Source organism: Heptranchias perlo, chromosome 20, assembly GCF_035084215.1.
Source record: "Heptranchias perlo isolate sHepPer1 chromosome 20, sHepPer1.hap1, whole genome shotgun sequence".
In the NCBI taxonomy this organism is placed as follows: domain Eukaryota; kingdom Metazoa; phylum Chordata; class Chondrichthyes; order Hexanchiformes; family Hexanchidae; genus Heptranchias; species Heptranchias perlo.
This window is the reverse complement of record NC_090344.1, coordinates 5,668,427-5,683,720: the sequence shown is the minus strand read 5'-3', so window position 1 is coordinate 5,683,720 and position 15,294 is coordinate 5,668,427. Positions and strand designations below refer to the sequence as shown.

Sequence of the window (15,294 nt, the reverse complement as noted above, 5' to 3'; positions counted from 1 at the left end):
CCGCCTGGACATTATAAGCTGCGATATTCATAAGGGAATGGAGAAGCCGAATATCACGGTTATAATTTTCTTGGTTGCTCAACGCTGAATAGCATCAATTACAATGATTCAGAAGGTAATCATCGAATCATGGCATCTTACATCACAGAAGGAGGCCATTCGGCCGTCGTGCCAGTGTCGGCTTTTTCGAAGACCTGTCCAAATTAGACCCACACCCCAGATTGTTCCCAATAATGCTGCAAATTAGTCCTCTTCAATTATGTCCAATTGCCTTTTGAATGATCCCATGGAATCTGCTTCCACCACCGTTTCAGGAAGTGCGTTCCAGATCTTATCAACCTTCTGTGTGAAAAAAATACTCCTCAATTCCCCTCTCGTTCTTTTCCCAATTATTTTAAATCTGTGATCTCTGGTTACCGACCCACTTGCCAGACGGAAACAGTTTCTCCCTACTTGCTCTTTCAAAACCCCTCACTATTTTGAATATCTCTACTAGGTCTCCCGTTAACCATCTCTGCTGTAAGGAGAACAATCCCAGCTTCTCCAATCTCTCCATATAACTGAAGTCCCTCATCACTGGTATCATCCAGGTCAACCTGCTCTGAATCCTCTTCAATGCCTTTTTATCCTAAAGTGCAGTGCCCAGACCTGTACAATATACTTCAGCTGAGGCCTAACCACTGATTTGTAAGGATTGGTATGATTTCCTTTTTTGTATTCAATGCCCCTATTTACAAAGCCAAGTATCCCATATGCTTTCTTAACCACCTTATCAACTTGCCCTGTTTTATGAATATGAACTCCCAGGTCCCTCTGCTCTTGGAACCCCGCATAAATTGTTCCATTTAGATTATACTGCCTCTCCATGTTCTTCATCCAAAAGTGCATCACTTCACACTGATAGGCGTTAAATCTGTCACGTGACTGACCGTTTCACCAGTCTGTCTGTGTCCTCCTGAAGTCTGCTATTATCTTCGTCACTATTTACTCCGTTGCCAAGTTTTGTATCATCCGCAAACTTTGAAATTGTACTCCCTATTCCCACATCCAAGTCATTTAAATATAACATGAAAAGCAATCGTCCTGATGCCGACCCCTGGGGGATTCCACTGCATATTTCTCCCCAGTCAGAAAAACATCCGTTCACTACTAACCTCTGCCTCCTATCCCTCAGCCTATTACTTGCCCACGTTACCACCGACCCTTTAATCCCACGTGCTTCTAGTTTTCGAATATGTCTGTTATGTATTAATTTCTAAAATGTGTCCTGAAAATAACTGTAACCCAGTAATTTTATTGTTAAACAATGAGAATACAGATATTAAGACCGAGTGATCGATCGGGTTCATTCCCATTACCCGAAGGTGACGGGACCCGAGGAGGGGAAATCCCATCTGGGTTTATATTTTCCGCAAACGGAGACGGAAAATAGCAAAACTCATCCCGTCGAAATCCAACAATTGGACGAAGATCCGACAGCCTTTTCCCATCCGGGGTTTCCAGACCTGGCCGTTGAAGGAAGCTTGATAAGTCCATTAGGGAGCAACACCGAAAGTGAAGAAACGCAGAGACAGAGAGATACATGAAAAGAAAAATAGTATAAATCTCCAATTCTGTGGTTGAACAGAATTTAAGCTGCAGCTTAAAGGAAATTCTTCGCATGTCGTGAAATCTTAGAGGTGTATGTAGGGCTGGATTATAACTTTATTTCTGAGAGAAGTAAACACTGCCTGGTAACTACAGCTCTTATTTATTTGACCATTTTACAGTGGCGGTGTGAAGTGATTTCGAATCTCAGTGAATTTCAAGACCAGACTTGACCCACTCGTTTGGTCACCCACAGGTAGCACGCGGTTGGAGACTGCGCAGGATAATCACAGGAACTCTGCCAGACTGCATGTTCCAGACTTGTATCCAACGCGACACGTGCAGCCTGCAGCCGTGTTTGCATTGGTGGTTCAGGGTCGAACCCTCGCCTGCCGACGGCGAATCCAGGGGTTTGGTTCCAGGCCAATGCAGCTTCCTTTACCTTTTGCATCTGTAACCATGAGATCGCCTGAATTGGGATAAATTCATGTGCCGGCTTCAATCTGTACAACTTCTTGAAAGATTATCTTCATTTCGTCCACGTGTCTTTCGTGGACATACCCTCTGCATTCTGTCCTCTGGTGTTCAAACATGCTCTGCTGGAGATAAGTCAAACCTGCCTTTTGCATCGCTGATAAGATGTGAGAAGCCAATTGGTGATTTTTGAGCAAAAACGGGGACACAACAGGGGTCATCCTAGATTTGAGCCAGTAAAACTCCCTGAGCGAGAATCAGATCCAAAGATCAACTGGCAACAGAGCCGTGCAGCCAGTGTAAAATTTCGCTGCCACGCAGCCGATCCGCCATCCTTTCAGAACACCATGGCCATTCAAACTCGCTTTCTTGTCCGATATACCGTGTGGAGCAATTTCAGATTCTACACTAATTATTTCAAATCAACAATATTAGTCTCTCTTTATCAAAATCGTTTTGAATCTACGACTTTTATTATCAAGTAACACTTTACAGAATGAATTGCTCTGAAACGACATTGTCGTCTGTCTCGGCACCGTCATAGTTTACACTCTACGATAAGTTTACTTTAGTCAAATTGCTGCTTTCATTCACTATGAGAGCGAACAGCCATGAATGTGGATACATTAGCTATGAATTTATCAGCTGGGTTGTACCTTTCCTTTTCCTACAGTCTCAGTCTTTTTTTTCTTTACCCTTCTCTGCTATTGTTGCCGGTTAGATCAGCCATCGCCGTTCAAGGAAGCCTGAGAAGTCCATCGGGGACAACACAGAGAGACAAGAGACAGAGACAGGGAGAGAAAGAGAGATGCATGCAAAGAAAATAAAGAGTATAAATGTCAGGTTTTGCAAACTACCAGAATTTAAGTTACAGACTGGGAGAGATTCCTTCTCTGGTCTTGAAATCTTGCAAGAGAAGATTGGACACTAATTAAAAGCACCGGCCACGCTGGAGAATCTCTCATTCTTGGAGGGAGATAAATGCGGACAATTAACTCCAATTAATCTATTTCAGCACTGAAGGGATCTTTAAACAGTAGCTTTGCGAGCAGAATTCAAACCTGGGCAGGAAAACCTCAATTGAATTTTGAGTCCAACGCTTTAAACACTCGGCCACCGCAGCTGTAAACGGCATGTTCATTCAGATCGGATTCCAAATGGACACATGCTGCTGTTACAAACGCGCGCATTGATGGTGCTTGGGGTCGAATTCTTACTTGTTACGCTGGAGACCTTGGTTCGATTCCCGATACAATGCAGGATCATTCTGTAACAATGAGGAGCTGAGGAGCAAAAGTATACTATTTCGCCCCTCGAGCCTTATGCGCAATTCAGTGAGATCCTGGTTGATATGTAACCTAACTGCATATTATCGCCTTAGCCCCATGTCCCTTAATGCCTTTGGTTAACAAAAATCTATCAATTTCAGGTTTAAAATTAACAATTCAGCTCGCATCAACTGCCGTTTGCGGAAGAGCGTTCCAAACTTCTCCCTCCCTTTGCTTGCAGAGGTGTTTCCCAACTTCACTCCTGAAAGTCCTGACCCTAATATTTAGGCTGCGTCCCCGAGTCCAAGACACGCTAACGGGCGGAAATCTTTTTTTTTCTATTTACCCCATCAGTTCCCCTTAATATTTTGAAATGTTCGATCAAATCAGCACTTAATCTACTGAATTCGAGGCAAACCCGAGTTTATGTAATCTCTCCGCTTAATTTAAACTTTGGAGTCCAGGCAACATTCTAGTAAATAGACGCTGCACTCCCTTCATAGCCAATATATCCTTCCTAAGGTGCGTTGCCCAGAACTGAAGGCAATAATCCAGGTGTGGTCCAACCAGAGCTTTGTATAACTGTATCATAATGCCTATCCCCTTGAATCTAGTCCTCTGGATATAAAGACCATCATTCCATTAACCTTTTTGATTATTTTTGTACCTGTCCATGACATTTTAATGATGTATGTACATGGGCCCCTAAGTCTTTTTGGACCTCCACTGTTTCGAGCTTTTCACCATTTAGAAAGTACGCTGATTTATCCTTTTAGGTCCAAAGTGGATGACCTCACACTTGACGAAATTCATATCGATTTGCCACAATTTTGCACATTCATTTATTATATTAATGCCTCTCTGTAATTTTATGTTTCCATCTGCACTGCTTACAATGCTGCCCATCTTGGTGTCATCGGCAAACTTGGATATGTGGCTTTCTATCCCGTCATCTAATATCCGCCTGAATTGGGAAAAATCCAAATTCAGTTTCAATCTCCTCATCATCTTGAGACATTTTATTTGCTTCATGTGTATTGCGTCGACGAAACTTCGGCATTCAGTCCACTGGAGCTCAAACATCCTCCGGATATAATTCAGTTCCACCAACAGCAAAACTGAAAAGATGTGAGAAGACAATTGGTGACTTTTCACTAAAAGGCGAAACACATGCGGGCTCTTCCGGGACTTGAACCCGGGACCTCTCGCATATCACTCAATGAAACTCCCTAAGCGAGAATCAGACCCCTAGACCAACGAGCCGCTGTTACTTTAGTTGTGCAGCCAGTGTAAAAGTTGGTTGCGTCTCACAGCCGATCGACCATCCTTTCAGACCACTTCGATCCATTCAATCTCGTTTTCTGTTCGGGTGGACAGCAATATCAAGTTTTGCACTAACTATTTCCATTCACCAATATTAGGCTCCCTTTACCAAATTGCTTTCAAGTGCACGACTTGAGTTATCAAGTAAGACGTTTCAGAATTAGTTGCTCTTAAAATACATTGCTTGTGAGGATACTCAGAGTCGTGTCGATTTGTGGCACGCTCTGTTCCCTTTGCATTGCAAACAACACATAGAATTGAATCATAGAAAGCTGATAGCACGGAAAGAGGCCATTCGCGCCATCGAGACCGTGCGAGATCTCTGCAAGAGCAATCCAGCTAGAACCACTCCCCCGCCTTTCCCCGAAGCCCTGCATTTTTTTTCCTTTCAATTACTGATCCAGCTCCCCTTTGAAGGCCATGATTGAATCTGCCTCCATCACACCCTCGGGCAGTGCATTCGAGATCCGAACCTCTCGCTGTGTAAAAAAGTTTTTCCTCATGTCACCTTTGGTTATTTTGCCAATCAGCTTAAATCTATGTCCTCTGGTTCTTGACCCTTCCGCCAATGGGAACAGTTTCTCTCCATCTTCCATGTCTCGATCCTTCATGATTTTGAATACCTCTATCAAATCTCCACAAAACCGTCTCTGTTCCAAGGAGAACAACCTCAGATTCTCCGGTCTATCCCTGGAATTATTATAGTATTTTTTCCGGAACCCCCTCGAAGGCCTTCACATCTTTCCTGAAGTGCGGTGTCCCGAACCCCACACAAAATTTCAGTTGTGTTCGAACCAGTGTGTTGTAAAGTTTCATCCTGACTTCTATACTTTTGTACTTTTACACTCTATACATCTATTTCTAAAGCCCAAGATCCCGTATGCTTTTTAACCGCTTTCTCAACCTGCCCTGCCACATTCAACGATTTGTACACATAAACCCCTCTTTGTTCCTCTACCGCTTTTACATTTGTGCCCTGGAGTTTATTTTGCCTCTCCTCGTTTTTCCGACCGAAATGTATCACTTCGCATTTTTTTTGCGTTAAATTTCATCTGCCCCGTCTCCGCCCATGCCACCAGCCTGTCTATATCCTTTGAAGTTCATCACTATCCTTATCATTGTTTACTACTCTTCCAAGGTTTGTTTCATCTGCAAATTTTGAAATTGTGCTCTGTGCACTCGAGTCCAAGTCATTAATATATATCAAGAAAAGCAGTGGTCCCAGCACTGATCCCTGGGGAACGCCACTGTACACCTCTCGCCAGTTCGAAAAACAACAGTTCACCAGTAATCTGTTTCCAGCTGTTCGTCAATTCTGCATTCATGTTGTTACTGCCCCCTTTATTCCATGGGCCGCAATCTTGATGATAAGCCTACCATGCGGCACTTTATCAAACACCTTTTGAAAGTCCTTATACACCACATCAACTCAATTGCCCTCATCTGTCCTCTCTGTTACCTCATCAAAAAACTCTAACAGGTCAGTTAAGCACGATTTACCTTTAACAAATCCGTGCTGCCTTTCCCTAATCAATCCACCCTCGTCCAAGTGACTGTTAATTCTGTCCCGGGTTATCGTTTCTAAACGTTTCCCCACCACTGAGGTTAAACTGACTGGCCGATAGTTGCTGGGTTTAATCGTACACCCTTTTTTGAACAAGGGTGTAACCTTTGCAATTCTCCAGTCCTCTGGCACCACCCACATATCTAAGGATGTTGGTAGATTATGGTCAGTACCTCCGCAAATTCCACCCTTACTTCCCTCAGCAACCTAGCATGCATCCCATCCGGACGTGGTGGCTTATCTACTTTAAGTACAGCCAGCCGTTCAAGTGCCTCTTCTTTATCAATTTTTAGACCATCCAGTATCTCAACGATAACTTCCTTTGCTGAGACTCTGTCTTCTTGGTAAAGGCAGATGCAAAGTACTCATTTGGTACCAAGGCCATCCCCTCTGCCTCCATGAGTAGATCTCCTTTATCGTGCCTAATCGGCCTCACCCCTCCTCTGACTACCCGTTTATTGTATGCATGCCTGTCGAAGTCTTTTGGATTCCATTTTATGTTGGCCGTCAGTCAACAGTCATATTTCTCTGTGCCTCTCATTTCCTTTTTCCTTCCCCTCTGAACTCCCTAAATTCTGCCTGGTGAATTAACGCATAAAAAAGTTCACATTTCTTTCAGCCGGAAATAGAAAGTTACTGGTTGATCAATGGCGATTTGAACAAGTATTCGTCTTTTTTACAGAGTTTAATGAGTTTTGCGAAATTAATACAGTGAACTAATACAGTAAAGTTGAATTCCTGATCGGGAACCGCCTCAGACAGCGCATTACTGCCCATCCCTGGGAAACAAGATACGATCGAAACTTTGACAACACATCTCAGATCCCCCTACAAAGTCACAGCTTGCCAGCTGTTCCGAAATCTGGAGCCTGGACAGGGAGTTAAACGTTGGACCATCAGCTCACTGCCCACTTTAAAAGTCTGATACTCCACCGACTGAGCTACCCAGGCTCGATACTACATAAGCTCCCATCGTACATATTCATGGGAGATCTCTGAATTATCCCTGCAGCCGTCGAACGAGCGTGAGGTCCGTTTGATAAAATTCTCAGCAACTTGTTGAGGAGAATCCTTGTTTCTGTTGAACAAGATGTAAGAAACATGAACAGTGAACTCGTGAGTTTACAATTCTTCTTGTTTGTGCCAAATGTCTTGTCATTCGTTAGCAGCAATTAAAATAGCACTTTACCCACCGGCTCAAAAGCTGAACTTGTCTCACACGGGAGCTGGAAAAGGCCTCTCGACCTTTCAGCGTATTAACATCTGAAAGCTGAATAATTTCACCCGTGACACAGTGAAACCAGGCAGCATATTTCTCTTCCAAATTTTCCCCACACGAAACTTCCAACCGATGAATATCGGCTTAAAGAAAAGAAGAATTGTTTGTTTGGTTCTTTAGATTTAAAAATCTCGTACCGGCCCCTTTGCCATATGAGCTGCCGCTAAAAGCCCCCTCTCCCGCTATGAACAACTAAACTGGCACCTGCTATTGCAAGACGGTAGGCCAGAGGAACGCAAATGCCCACATGGGAAAACTAAGAAGTCGATTGTTGACCTCCATACGTTTGTGCCACAAGAGCGTATTGTAAAAACGACTGGTTGTTAACAAGATGCGTTATGGAAGATACCATTTGTACCTTGAACTCCGATCAAAATGTTCGGTGTAAAAGGTTTGATTGTTTTAGAAGACGCTCGAACTCACAACCTGGTCATTTCTGGAGCCCATACTGCTATAAATAAGTAACGCACGCTTAACAATTGTACAATACGAGAGCAGCGAACAACGGACGGCATCAGCACTCCTGCCAAACAGCTTCATTTTCGGTCTCTCAATTATCACTTCGAGATCTTTCTCAAACAGAAGCTTCCAATCAGATGCGCTTCGTTAAATAACAATTCCTCAATCAAGAGAGTTTTGATCGATCATGACTAAATTTCCTCACCTGTTCCTTTTAATCATCTGGAATGGTGACCATCAGGTCCTGGAGATTTGTGTATCTTCAGCCTGATTATTTTCTCCATTGCCATTATTTTACTTGTACGAATCCCATTGATTTATTAACAGTTTTCCTCGTGTCTCTGGTATGTTAGCCTCATCCATTTCTGTGACGACCGATGCAAATTAAAAATTTAGCAACTCTGCCATTTCCTGATTTTCAATTACAATATCACCTCCATCTGTCTTCAAGCGGCCCACATTACACTAAGCCTCCCTTCTTTCTCTTAATATACTTGTAAAAACCTTGAGAGTTGTCCTCATTTTCCCTCACAAGATTTTCTCCTTTTCCCTTTTTGCTTCTCTTGGGATTTTTTAGTTTCAGCACCACAATAAACAACACTTCGCTGTAAAGTTCGGCTCAATAGTTCTCCAATGTCAGAGCGAGAATTGTCTGAAGCCCTAATTTATTTAACGTAACAAATACAATCACACATAATCATCCATGTATCAACGCACTGATGGATGCACAAAGACAAACACAGCGAGAAATCCAGTCAGTATCGGGATGCACAGGGAAACGGACAAGCGAAATGGACAGAGAGAAAACGGCCTGAACCACCAATAGTGAAGTGTCGCTGATAGATATTAGTGAGAGGAGGTGGGGCTGTTGCATCATCAATTGGCGCTGTGGCTTAATTGGTTAAAGCAACTGTTTAGTAAATAGGAAATCCTGGGTTCAACTCCCAGCAGTGCCTTGTGCAGCTTATTATTTTACCTAATTTGTGGAATTAAGCGGCAAAATAACAATGTGGTATTTGTCTTTGTTCAGGTTTCAGGAGGAAACGGATAGCAAGATGACTGTTCAAAAATGCCCTTTCATTCCACAGACAGACCTCTGATGGAATGTGTCTGTCACACGTTAATTTAAGGACACGTTCTTGTTTCTGGGCTCGTTGGGGTCGAGGCATAATTCACGATTTGAGGTTCAAAGTCGGAACTCGTCCAAATTTGGACCTCGACTTGTGATCTTGACCTGCGGTACAAACGTTTGCAAATAGGAAAAATAAGTCTTCAAATCGCTCCACCTGAATCTCCAGACCCGGATGAAATATATCCCAGGATGTTAACAGAAGCAAGGAAGGAAATAGCGGAGGCTCTGACCATCATTTACCAATCCACCCTGGCAAAAGTTGTCGTGCTGGAGGATTGGAGGATTGCTAACGTTGTACCATTGTTCAAAAAGGGAGAAAGGGATAGATCGAGTAAATACAGGCCAGTCAGCCTAAACTCGATGGTGGGTAAATTATTTAGCACAATTCTGAGGGAAAGTATTAATCGTCATTTCGAAAGGCACGGATTAATCAAGGACAGTCAGCGTGGATTTGTTAAGGGAAGGTCGTTTGAATTGAATTACTTGAGGAGATATCAAGGAGGATCGATGAGGGTATCGCGATTGATGTAGTCTACATGGGTTTTCGCGAGGCTTTTGACAAAGTCCTGCATGGCAGATTGGTCAAAAATGTAAATGCCCATTGCATCCAAGGGACATTGGCAAGTTAAATCCAAAATTGGCTGAGTGGCAGGAAGCAAGCGGTTGTGATCGACGGGTGCTTTTGTGACTGGAAGGCTGTTTCGAGTGGGGTTCCATGCGGCTTCGTAATAGGTCCCTGCTTTTCATGGTAAAGATCATCGATTTAGAATTAAATGCAGGGGGCATGATTAAGAAATGTGCAGATGATACAAAAATTGGTCCTGTGGTTGATAGTGAGGAGGAAAGCTGTCGACTGCAGGAAGATATAGATAGAGCGGACAGGTGGATAGAAAAGTGGCAAATACAATTCAATCTGAAGAAGTGTGAGTGAGTTGTGGGGGGGGGGCAAAAAGGCAAAGGAGTGCACAACAAATATTGTTATTAATTTGCCATTGACACGCCCATTCTGCAAAGTTGTTAATGTCGTCCTTATTGTTCTCATTTTTCCTTTGTATTAACTACAGCTCGCAACTGGGTGTCATCCCTAATTTTGGAATTGTACTTCCGATTCCCGTGTCCAAATCATGAATGTAAATTTTGAACAACAGTGGTCCCACCACTGATAAATTGTGAACAACACTGGTCCCACCACTGATCAATTGTAAACAACAGTGGTCCCAGAACCGATAAATTGTGAACAACAGTGGTCCCAGAACCGATAAATTGTAAACAACAGTGGTACCAGAACCGATAAATTGTGAACAACAGTGGTCCCAGCGCCGACAATTTGTGAACAGCTGTGGTCCCACGAATTTTGATCATGAACTGCAGTTGAAACTTTTGCATAAAAATAAATAACGTCCCCAAATCGTCCCACGTGAATCTCAAACGCTTTGGGAAGAAGTTTAATAGAAACAATCAGGACTTTAAAGGCACCTCAACGACCTGAACTTCCGTTGAATGAATTTTGTTAGCCATTACATTCGACCGTGAAATCGGTCTTGACTTTCATCTCACTGAAGCAGAGTGTGGCCGCTTTGTATCTGTGATCATGTCTGTGACGTGTTAGCTTTGATATTGATCGCTTCCAATTTGTAAAATTCATCATTCGTCAGGGAAAAGAAACCGAGAATCGAATTGTCCCTCTCAGTGATGAACTGAAGGGATTGGTGATCCAAGCAGATCTGGAAAATGCGTGGTGCAATCGGTCAGGAGTTCCAAATCCACCCTCCAGCCACTCGGCAATTATATTGAATGAACTTTACTCTGGCCCAGTGTCGCCGCACTGAAATCGAGTATTTCTCCGGCATGTTTTACTTCATAGTTGCTGGTTTAACAGTGAAGACTGGCTGGTTGGATTTTCACTCCTACAAGCTTTAATCATTCATTTTTCACTGACTGCAGACAGTTGTTATATTGGTCGCTGCAAACTCAAAGTTTAGCCCAGTGAATTATTGGTTTAGCAGGTGACCTCTTCACCTGTTCTCGGCGGTGTTATCCGTTAGAGTGAAAGTTTGATTGTTCGAGCCCTTATTTTATTTTTCCTCAGGATTCATCGCCTCAAAGTTCCAGGGTTTCAACGCATGTTTTGGAATCAAGAAAATGTACCGGAATCATTGCCAGCTGAGCAGGGCTGATATTCTACCATTTACCCTGCGGTCGGAAATCAGGCACATGAATCATATAAAGGAATGGAACATTGGCTTCACGGTGATTACAATTCTCCTTGACAGGCAACCCCCCGAAAGGCCCGAAGGGAGGCCGCACTAGCTGCAGGAGAGCTGGTTCGCTGTGACATGGAGATTTCTGTAGTGAGTGAGACCAGACTGTTCCTATGTTCAGAGAATAAATTTCACACCCTTAATTTTGGAAAAGCAAAACGGTGGGGATTTTTGTCACAGCCCGATGCCTTTCGTGTTGTATCAGATGTTCCTCTTTGCGTTACTTTCATCTTGATCGGAGAACCAGTTCGGGCGCTCCTGTGATAAACAGCGACAATTGCCAGTTAATGTTAAATTTAACAACGACTCCACTGCGTTTTTAATCCCACTCTTAAGATGCAGTCTATAAAATGAAAAAAAATCATCACATTCAAAGCATAAAAATCTTATTAAAGTTTTGACTGTCTCTCGGGAACCACGTCAACATCGCCATCAGTCTGAAATAGAAAGTTATCGATTGCTTCATGGTGATTAAAACAGGGATTCAACTGCGAACAGGATTCAATTAGCTTCATGTAATTAATTTAATAAGTTCATAACTCTTTTTAAAGTTAATTCCCTAACTGGGAATCGAACCTCGCGGCAGTGAGAGCACCGAATTCTCACCGCCAGGCCATTGGGGAGCTCCCAAGATTGCGCACCAGACAAAGTGGAACTGATGACATTAGTTTTTCTTTCGCTCTTTCAAAATTCATTCAGCTCTGTGTTTATTCTCAGGCCTCTTATCTCTCCTTCTTTTCAGCTTCTGACCGCGGATATTCATGTGGCTAAATATCAATAATATAGAACATCTCACAGCCCCGGTATATTTGCTGTTTCTCTGTGCAGTTCTGTGCAAAATCAAACTGCACGCAAATACCGACAGTGCCTCTCTCTCACTCCCCACAGAAGCAGCAGGAGATGCCACTTTAAACTGCCAGTTGCTTCAAACGATTCATGACGGACCTGCGTGACCTTGCAGCTTTCCCAGGAGCTGCATTCAGTGCGTGAATTTTGGAAATGGAAACATGTCCATCAGCAGCTTGTGGGAGTATTTTACCTCACTTTCCATTTCATGTACATGCCTACTTGCACTTGGTGATGTCATTGCCTGAACATCACCTCTGTCGCGATATTATTTCGAACAGACAATGCCATTTTGTGCCAGCAGTTTGTCTGGCAGGAAAATGACCTGAATTACAAAGGACCAAGTAGGAAAGGCTGCGTTGCTCTGCTTGTTGGCAGCAAAGAATTTTCAGCGTTTCCTTGGGGTTTAGTGTTTAGGATTCGGCGCTTTCATCACCACGGCAATGGTTCGATTGTCGGTGTCAACATCCGCATATTATACACTCTACCATAAGTGTACTGTACTCAAATTGCTGATTTTTTCATTGTGAGGGGAAGAAACATAAATGTGTGGACATTAATTACGAATTCATCAGCTGGGTTGCACCTTTTCTTTTCCTACCGTCTCAGTCTTTCCATCTTTACCCTTCTCTGCTGGTGTTGCAGGTTCCATCATTCTTCGCTGTTCACGATGCCTGAGAAGTCCATCAGGAGAAAACAGGCAAATTCAAGAGACAGAGACAGGGAGAGATTAAAACAAAGAAACAAATTGTATAAATGTCAAGTTCTGCGAACGAGCAGAATTTAGAATGGAGCTTGGGAGAGATTCCTTCACGTGTCTTGCAATTTTGCAAGAGATCATTGGGCTCCGAGTTTAAAGCGTCGTTGGCGATGGAGCACCTCTCTGAGAGAGCGAACAAGGTCCGTTCGTTCAAGTTCATATTAATTTGAACACTGAACAAACTTTAAAAAGTAGCGCTGCGAACAGGATTCGAACCTGTGCAGGGTAAACCCCATTGGATTTCAAGTCCAACGCCTTAACCACTCGGCCATCGCAGCTGGAAACATCAATGATGCACAGCTATAAATCAGAATGCGTAGGGTTATCACACGAGATCTGTGACACTTTGTTCTCTCAGACAGGTTTTCAACTGGAAACTTACAGCTTGTTACTGTGCTGACTTTGCTGTTTCGGTGATGGAATTCTCATTTATCACGTGAGAAACCGGGGTTCGATTTCCGGTTCGTTTAGGATTATTTTCATTCTCCATTCATACGATCACGTGAATTGTGCGACATTCGCCCTCAGCTTCAATCTGCGCACCATTTCGAGACATTTTCCATTCTCCACGTGTGTTGCGTCGAAGCTGGGTTGGAAATTCACATTGCAAGTCCAGATTATAACTACTCGCAGCTGCAAGCGACAAATCCAACACGGTTGCAGAAGAGAATGAAGAAGGTTATGACAGGAGAACCCTGAGACTGTATGTTCTTTTCGATCGGTTTCGAATTGAACACATGCCGCCGGCTGCTGAGTGGACTTTGTTATTTCAGTAATATAATTCTTGCTGTCTGTGCGGGAGACCGGGGTTCGATCACCGCCCACAGGAGGAGCATTTTTCATTCTCCATTCATGAGGTCACGTGAATTGGGATACATTTACATTCAGCTTGAATCTGAACACCATCTTGTGACATTTTCCTTTCTCCATGTGTGTTGTCGTCGACAGAACCTCTGCATTCTGTCCTCCATGCACTGGAATTAAGACAATCCTGCCGACTACACCGCTGACAAGACGTGAGAAGCCAATTAGTGATTTTGATCTAAAAATGGTAACACCGCAGGGCTCGTCCGGGATCTCTCACATAAAAATCAGCAAATCCCCAAAGCGAGAATTATACCCCAAGACCAACGAGCCACTGATAACAGAGTGGTGAAACCAATGCAGAATTCTGTGCCACCCACAGCCGATCGGCCACCATTCTCTACATCCTATCACTTTTTCTATTCCGATGTACGGCAATGTGAAGACGTACATTTACTATTTCATATCAACAATATTAGCATCTCTTTACCACATTAGTTTCGAATGTGCGAGTTGTAATATCAAGTGAGATTTTGCAGAATGAATTGCTCTAAAGCTGCATTGTTGTCTGTCTTGGCATCCGCAGATTATCCACTCTCCCACAAGTAGAACAGTGACCACACTTCAAAAATACTTCATTGGCTGTAAAGCGCTTTGGGACGTCTGGATGTCGTGAAAAGCGCTTTGTAAATGCAAGACTTTGTTTTCATACTGGGCTAAAAGGACTGATGATTTCACTATGAGGACGAAGAGACATCAATATGTGGACATTGGCTACGAATTCATCATCTGGGTTGGTCCTTTACTTTTCCTACCGTCTCAGTCTTTCGATCTTTACCGTTCTCTGCTGGTGTCGCAGGTTCGATCAGCTTTGTGCGTTCAATGAAGCCTCAGAAGTCCATCAGGGGAAAACACAGAGAGACAGAGACAGGGAGAGGTCGGGAGAAAAAAGTATGGAAAAAAAAGCCTGAATATCAAGTTAGCAGAATTTGAAATGAAGATTGAGAAAGATGGAATGATCCATTCATAGAATCGTTACTGCACAGAAGGAGGCCATTCGGCCCATTGAGCCTGCCCCTGCTCTCTTTAAGAGCAATCCAGTTCGTCCCATTCCCCCGTTCTTTCCCCATCGACCCGCAAATATTTTTCCTTCAAATAATTATCCAATTCCTTTTAGAGAGTCACGATTAAATCTGCTTCCACCAACCTTTCAGGCGATGCATTCCAGATTATAACTACTCGCTGATTTAAAACGTTTTTCCTCATATCGCCTTTGGTTCTTTTGTCAACCACCGTAAATCTGTGTCCTCTGGTTCTCGACCCTTCCGCCAACGGGAGCAGTTTCTGTTTATTTACTTTATCCAAACCCGTCATGATTTTGAACACTTCTATCAAATCTCCTCTCAACCTTCCTGCCCTGAGGAGAATAAGCCCAGCTTCTCCAGTCTATACACGTAACTGAAGTCCTTCATCCCTGAAACCATTCCAGTAAATCTTTTCTGCGCCACCCCACAGGCCTTCACATCCTTCCTAAAGT

The 15,294-nt window shown here is 43.3% G+C and overlaps 2 non-coding genes across 2 annotated transcripts; one reads left to right on the top strand and one right to left on the bottom strand.

Annotated features, from left to right (window-relative positions):
• The first annotated feature begins 8,836 nt into the window (after positions 1-8,836).
• Positions 8,837-8,910, top strand: trnat-agu (transfer RNA threonine (anticodon AGU)). The gene has a single exon. It is a non-coding gene; the product is annotated as a tRNA-Thr (tRNA).
• Positions 8,911-13,148: 4,238 nt separating this feature from the next.
• On the bottom strand, positions 13,149-13,231 carry trnas-uga (transfer RNA serine (anticodon UGA)). The gene has a single exon. It is a non-coding gene; the product is annotated as a tRNA-Ser (tRNA).
• Positions 13,232-15,294: the final 2,063 nt, after the last annotated feature.